Source organism: Netta rufina (assembly GCF_964035555.1).
Source record: "Netta rufina genome assembly, chromosome: 5".
NCBI classification, from domain to species: domain Eukaryota; kingdom Metazoa; phylum Chordata; class Aves; order Anseriformes; family Anatidae; genus Netta; species Netta rufina.
The window spans coordinates 54,848,411-54,856,371 of record NC_140128.1 but is presented as its reverse complement, the minus strand read 5'-3'; positions in this window follow the sequence as shown (position 1 = coordinate 54,856,371).

Here is a 7,961-nt window from a genome sequence, read left to right as displayed (position 1 = left end):
GCATTAGCCAGAGCAGCCGAGGAACTGGAGATTTTCAACATGTAAACACTGATACAGCTTCATTCAGGACCCTGTGAATAGGAGGGATGTTTTTGCCATTTGACTCTTGCAAGTGCTCTGATAAGTGCTATTTAATACACAGCTTTTTTTTTTTTTTTTTTTGCTTCCACTCAGGCCCCCTGTGAGAAACACGAGGTTCTCCCTCCCATGTGGCAGCATCTGCGATCACAGCTCCTTGAGAGCTCTGGGGACTTGCGCAGCCAGATGCACGAAGATGCCCGGCAGCTATGGAAGACAGAATTCCTGCGCTTCTGCAGGAAAACCACACAGCCCAAACCCTAATCTATGCAAAGTCCAGGCGGAAGATGATTGGGGTATGGCAGAAAGACATTCCTTCAAAATTGCCTGGAGATTGCTGCTTAGCAGAGTCCCGGTGGTTATTCCAGGCTGTGGCACCACGGCGCGTAGAGGAGGAAAGTTCCTCCCTGCCAAATTTTCATTTTCCCTCCCTTGTTTCACACAGTCTTGCATGTAACAAGGGACTGCTGCACCATGCGGTGTCCTAGCAGGTTACATGGCATTGCAACCTGCCCCATGACCCAGGACCCACTGTCAGGACATCCTGCCTAGCCCATGGGAGCACGGAGCATGGACATGGGGCAGGCTGGGGCTGTGGGCTTGGGCACAGGGATCCAGCCCCCATAAACCTGAGGGGGCTGCCCTCGCTCCAGACATGCGAAGGTTGTGATCTGCTTTGGGTGCAGCCTGCCTGGGGGAAATGCGGCCTCTCCCTTCTCAAAACAAGGTTGAAAGCCCCAAGAGTAGGAGCAGGGGACAGCACTTGGCCTTGTGTCATCTCTTTTCGGGCTGTAGGACGTGTGCAGCCTGACATGGCTCACGGCAGCCTCCCTGCTGTGCTGGCTGTGGGATGGGGAGCTCATCTCATATGAGTTTCACAGCTGGCTCTGGAGCAGAGTTTTGCATTCATTTTTATACCTCAGTTTTCTGGAAATTTCCTCCTGCTGTGGAAAGCAGCTCCTTTGGAGAGAGAGCAGAAAGCTTCATGGGAAGTGGGCAGTGAAAGGAGTTGTTTGTCCCAGCCTCTGGGCAAGGTCTGTGCTGTTTTCAGATGTAAATAGGCAGTTCCTCTGGGGAAAACACCAAGTTTTCTTTCTAGTTATCTATGGGCTGGCCACAACCTCCGAGCTGGATTTGGTTCAAGGCCCTCCTTTGCTATTGTGTTAATTTAGGTCATTACTGTCCTGCTCTTCTCTGGCCGTGTAAACAAGCGAAAAAGCTCTGCTACCTCAGACATGCTGGTGCTTTTCTGAGCAGCCAGTCCTGTTCAAACACGGTTTCTCCCCCTCATCTCCTGGCACCAAAAGGGGTTCTTGCTTAACAAGAAAAGGGGCTGGTTTGTTGCATAACCTACAAGCTTGTGAGGCTGGGGACGTGTCCAGGTTGGGGACTGTGAGTCGGTGCAGGCCTGTGTGGGTACTACCACGCTTTGTAGAGCCATGCCATGCCATGCCATGCCATGGCCTGCGAACCTGAGGGAGCAGGAGCAGGTTTCTGATTGCCATGAGCATTGCTTCTGGCACAGTGCTGAGCGTGTGAGTCACAGGCCCAGGAAGGAGCAGGCTGAATCACCAGGAAGCACTGTGGGCTCTCAGTTGGGCATCGTGGTAATCCGTCATTAAAGGCAGGACCAAAGCGTTGGGTGGACGCCCATGGCCTGCCTGTCCTTCCTGACTGCACATCTGCTTCTAGGGCCCAACTGAGGCACCTCTCGTGCTTTATAACTACCCTGCATGGTTCAGTTACACATTTCCAGGACATGGAAAGGCTCGGTGAGGCTGGCGAGGAGCTGCAGCCTGGCAGGGTGGGTGCGGGAGGGCTTTGTGGGGTGGTGGGTGCCTGTCACCATGTGCAGCACTGTGCTTGGAGCGGTGACGGCCCTGTCAGGCAGGCCGGGTCATTCATCCTCCTGTGCTGCCTAATTGCACATTTTTTCAAGGGCAGGAAGTGATTACAGCCCCAACTTTGTGACAACAGGATTAGAGTCAGCCTGTGTTTATTGGAATTTCAATCAACGAACCTTCCAGAGGAAATAAATAAAAACCCCTCTGACATTTTGATCGCGTCTGGTCTAAAAATAATTCCACCGCACTTGAAAGATTCCTGCCACAGACGTTTTGATTGCTGCATGCATCTCCTGGGTTTGACATTCACAGGCACCAAAGGGTATTTTCCGCTGGCTGGCCGGGGCTGGGAGCCCTCGGGGATGCCTGGCTTTCCACCGGCGTGTGGTGTCCAGGTGGCATCTCCTGCTCTGCACGCGTGTGTAGGATGAGCACCCCTTTCCGTGCGGTTTCCTAATGGCAAATTTCTCCACCCTATGCGTGGCATCAAGTCGTGGACAGGGCAAATAAAGGCTTCAGTTCAGAAAGACAACCTGGGGCGAGGAGATTTGTGCACGAGGTCGAGCTCTGGTGGCATGTGGGAGGTTTTTTTGACCTGGGGCGCTCTCTGGGGAGAGGATGGGGAGAGGGGGACCCAGCAGATGGTGAGGGAGGAACATCCTCGGCCACCCGCAAGCCTCCGGGGGCGAGCAGATGGTGTGTGGGGAGGCCCCCAGGGGTCTCGGGAGGGGAGGCAGTGGGGGGTCCTGGGTCGCACAGGAGGGGAGAGCAGAGGGGAAACTGCCTGGGGAGGTCAGGCAGGGAAGGGAAGGCTGTGGGGATGGGGACTGAGTGATTTCCCTCATGCCGGGGGGATTTTAACCCACTTTGCTGTGAGCCCTGACATTCCCAAATGAATGCCATGCTGCTCCTGGTGGTTTGATGCTCTGGCTTCTCACAGAGTTGCTTGCCATCACTGCCTCTCTGCTCCTGCCCACAAGGTGAGCAATAATTTCTCACCCAAGCCCCCACACCGCCCCAGGCTGGGGTTTGGCTGCTTTGAAGTGCTGCACGCAGCAGAGCCTCGCCAGCCGCCCCGTCATTTGAGATCCCGTCTCAAAGGGTCACCTTCCGTGCTTGATGCTGAAGGCAGTGGAAAACAAACACTCATTAATTACGCTGCAAGGTCTAGGGAATGGCCTGACATTTGCTGAGGTGCCACCTGTGCTTCCCCAGTTTACCAAGCAGCTTTGCCAAGGGTGTGTGACGGTGCAGGGAGGGCATGACGGTGAAAAAGCAGGTAGGGCTGAGGATTTGGGACATGCCGGCTTCTGCTGCATAGCAAATGTGCACAGTGAGAATAAATCCCCCAAACCATGACACAGAGTTGCTTGCCGGTTGCCAAATTTTATAGTAAATTGGGTTTTATTCCATTGCCTATGCCCTCCCAGGAGAAGTCTGATGATGCTGGACACTCGTGCACTGACCAACGATGGACAGAAAAACCCTCACCCGTCTTCGGGGCTGTCCAGCACCCAGCTGGGGAGCGGTGTCTGACCCATGGGTGGGGACGGGGACACACGAGGGAGCACAGCAAAAGCTAACCTGGCTAATTCCCCCGTGGTAATACCTGGCACATCGCTGAAGCTCACTCAGTTGAAGGAACCCCTTGAACCTTTGCCTTCATCCCAGCACACCCACGGCAGTGGAGGCTGCAGAGCCACTTGCTGAGGCCTCTCGCTCTGCACCAAGGGGCTGTGCTGGCGGCCTCCCCCAGCGCCCTGGGGACAGACGGGGCTGGAAGGGCACACAGCTGGTGCCATCTAGTGGCTTTCGGAGCCACCTGGTTCATAAAAGCCGCTGGAGGCCCTGGGAGCTGAGGAAGACCGAGAGGAGGCCACAGGGTGCAGCGAGGCCGAGCTGTTTTGGGGGGCATTGCTCCCCTCTGGCAGCCGTCGGGGCTTTGGGATGGGGTTTCACACTCGGCTTCACCCGGTCTAGGGCCGTATCGGCACCAAAAGACACATTCCTGCCTCCATCCCACCACCTCCATCACATCGCACTGGGTGTTGTGAAGGGCTATTGGTTTGTGAGCATTTAAAATAAACGGAGGGTGGTTGAATCAGCTGTTGGGACAACCCTTGTGGCTCAGGGCTGGCTGAAGGATTTGCAAGGGGGCAGAGCAGCAAGGAGGTCCTGGAGCAGTCTGTTATAGCACAGAGACTCTCAGGGTTTTGTAAAAAATGTAAAGGAAATCTTGGCCAACAAATGAGTATTTTATTTATTTATTTTTTTATTTTGCTGGATTACATCCACTGATCTTTTGTGTCTCCTAACAAGATGGGCTTGTGCTGTGCCAAATGATGTCATTTTCTTCCCCACTGGCCTGCCCAGTGTTGAGAAAGATCTGAACCTCCATTTCCAGCTGCTGGAAGGGAAGCACAGCACGGGGTGGTGATGGTGGTGGTGCTGTTCCTTCCTCTGTGCAAAAATGGTGTTCAGAAAACCCCCAAGTCTCCGCAGCTCAAAACCCCCCTCACCACCCGGAGGGCTGGAGCAGGAGGTGGATTTGTCTGGGTGCTGGCAGGGATGTTTGATGCTGGGGTGTGCGGATGCAGCCACGCAGCCCGTGGCCTATTTTGCTCACCAGATCTAATCCAGCACAACCCAAATGTGGGACAAAAAGCTGGGCCAGCCAGCTACACCTCCAGGCAAGGCAATTTCAGGGCTACCAGGCTGTTTTGGGGCTGGTCTGTCCGTGCAGCCCACGGTCCTGGAGGCAGCCCCCGCGGCTCCGAGGCCACGCGTGTTTCGTGGCGCTTTTTGCGGGATGTCCCCCAATTGGGGGCCACCTGCCGGTGTGTCCCCCCCGAAAACGGGTGCTCCGCTGTCCCCCGGTGTCGCGGCGAGGCTGGGAGCAGCCGCTAGGTGGGGGTAGGACCTGCGGGAACTCGCGGAGCCCGGCGGGCTGGGGCTGCTCCCTGCCTGCCCCTAAATACCCCGTGTCAGGCACTTGGGGCTGCTCCCTTCCAGCAGAGAAACCCTCATCCCGCTGCCAACCAGCATCTGTGGTTCTTGACCCAGCCCCACGCTCTCCCAGCTTAAAATCACAGCCCAGCAAGGGGGAAAATTCTCTTTTTGTGCACCCGCAGGACTGATGCCCGCGTCTCCAGAGAGGGCATTAGGGTGCTGCGTGCTGCTGGTGCTTAAGCCCCGGGGGGGGGGGGCAAGGAGAGAAGTGCCATGTGAAACACTCTGCAGTGAGCCAAAGCCCTGACCCACAGCAGTTTCTTTATTAGACAGCTGGCCCTGGCCATTAGGGATGTAACGGGGAGCTTTATCTTCTGCTTTGTGCCCCACATTAATAATATGGTCATTAATATGATGCTAAACCCAGTTGGTGGCTCCTCAACAAATTATTAAACAAAAAAAGCACAGAGAGGCATTCAGGCTACAAAAATAAAAATTTCTGGGAGATATTTTCCCCAAGACTGCATGATGACCGTGTGGGCCACAATAGTTCTGTGGATAAGGTTTATGCCTATCCGACACTTTTTGCAGGGAGGAAGGTGAGTTTGGGAAACAGCGACTGCAGGAGTGAAGTGTCCACATCCTCAGGACATGAGGATCCTCATCTCCCTCCCAGGGGTGAAGTGTCCTCGTCCTCAGGATGTGAGGATCCTCCCACAGCAGGACCCACCCAACAGACGCCCAGCGCTGAGTCCCCCCAGGAGGTGGGTGCTGGGGGGCTCCTGCCTCGTGTGAGCTGAACACCAGGAGTGGAGGTGAGAGCTGTTGGTGTGGCACCCACAGCCCTGCCACACCAACTTTTTACTTGCTTGAGGGCCAACATCTTGTCCCCTGTACCCCACATTTCCTCAGTTAAGCTATGTTGCTTCTTTCAATGTTTTCTGAGGCATCACTTTCTGGACAGTCAGTTTTCCTCTCTGTTTTCCTTCAGACTCTGGAGGTGGATTGCCCAGACTGGACACTGCACAGTAGCTCATCCTCAATGATGACAGCTAGAGCAGGAGAGTTACTTTCCATGCTGTGAAGGTGTCAACTTGTTTTTGCAAGTCCCAGCTAGAGATTTCCTTTTTTCACAGCAATGTGTTGACACAACCCATTCATGACCCTTTATTACTCCAGAGTGTTTGTATTTTTGCAGAACAGGCAATTTCCTCCCCTTACTTGTGCAGTTGTTTATGTCTGTGTCATTGTGCTGAGCTGTGCTTGTTCTGGTTGAATTGTATCCTATTGATATATATTTTTTCCTAGATAACTGCAACATCAAATCCTGTCCCCTACCCCACTCACCCTGCTTGCAGTCCCTGAAGCTCTCCCGAGCATCCTCTGCATTTTGGCACCCAAATGCTGAATGCACTTGGCTCGGAGCAGACTCCTGTGGCCCCACACTCAACACATCTGTGCTGTTTTGCTCCCTGACTGTGAGTCTCCATCCAGGTTTGTGTTGGCATGGAAGTCCCAGTTTTCTTTCTCTGGAAGCCTCCGGTTTATTTAGGCTGCAGCTGGATGCACAGTTTGTTAGCATTATCTTATTTCATTTACTTTTTGGCAGCGTGGCTGGCATAAGCAGCCCTCTCTTCTCCCCTGCCTGTGCTGGAGCAGCCGTGGGGGCAGAGCCCAGGGCTGTGTGTGCTGCAGGGGGCTGAGCAGGGGGCAGCGGGGCAGGGAGGGCACAGCCTGCTTAAACCACGGCTGCTGCTGGAGCAGATGCACCTCTGAGCACTTACAGCTGTGCCCTGTGGTGCTTTTCCATCCCTTGGTAATGGCATCTGTGCTTTGGCTTTCCAGTTGCTCCCCAGGTGCCACAGTTTGACGTGAATCCACTGGAATTTAAATAACTGTTGTTTTTTATTCTGTAATTCCCTCTTAAAGTTCAGGGGATTAAAGAATTTATGAGTCAGCTGAATTCCCATCACACCCCACATCCCTCTGCTGCACTGAGAGATTTCTTCATGCCTTCAGTATAATTTCCTGAGGAGTTTTCAACTCCTCCAAATTCCACTTTCTCCTTAGACTGGCCTCCCCCGAGGTGTCTCATCTGTATCTGCTGAAACCCACCCCCGCTGACTTCATTTTTCCCAGCTCCTCCCATCCTGAGGAGCTTTTCCCATCCTGGTCCCTAACTTGCCATCCATCACCTTACCTTCACCTCGTCCCTGGCAGCTGGTCCAGAAGGGGGCCAGGAAGCGGGTGCTGAGCCCCATGTGCTCTGTGCAGGGGTGAAGAGCACATCCTGCAGTGGCCGTGGACACGTGGATCAGAGGGGGCTGGAGGGAAAGCGGAGGGAGAATCTAGGAATACGAGGTGGGATGTAAAAAGAGGTCTGAGAAGGAGGAGAGCCCATAGCTGGAGGGCAAACAGGCTGCCTGATGCGCATGGCTCCTCCATGTGGAGGGACACAAGAAAGGGGAAGGAAGGGCTGGATGCTGCAGATGAGATGTAGGCAGCACGGGGCTGTTTTGGGAATGGGAGACACCCTGAGTGGGTGAACTTCAGATAAATCCCTTTGGCGGCTGAGCTTTGGGTCGAGAAGTCTGCAGGGTGCTCGAGGAGGCTGGTGGGTGGATGGCACGCATGGCCCTGGGAAGAACTGCTGGAGGGCAGCACTACTGCAGCTCCCATCTTACAGCTGTGGCCCTGCTGCTCCGTGCCCTGCCGTGTCTTGCTGTGCTTGTCCAAGCAGTACAAAGCTGTGGGGTGGTGTTTGTCCTGTCCTGCTGTGGGGCCATGCACAAACCCAAACTGCTGTCAGCCTGGTCTTCAGTGGAGGCTGAGATGCCTGACCCATTTGGGCTGCGGTGTGTGCTTAGGACTTTCCCTCTCCAACCCCAGCAGAAAGCTTTAGGCTGGATTGAAGGGCTGTCAGGGCTGGAAGGCTACAGGAAAAGCAGCGATTCCGGGAAACCACGTGGTTGCCTCACGCTTTTGGAAACAATCAATGCTGCCAGCCATGATGCAAGCTCAGATTTCTGCATGCTTTAGGGGCCTGTGTGAAGGCTGTAGCTACTGCAGAAGGCAGATTATGTCAGAGTC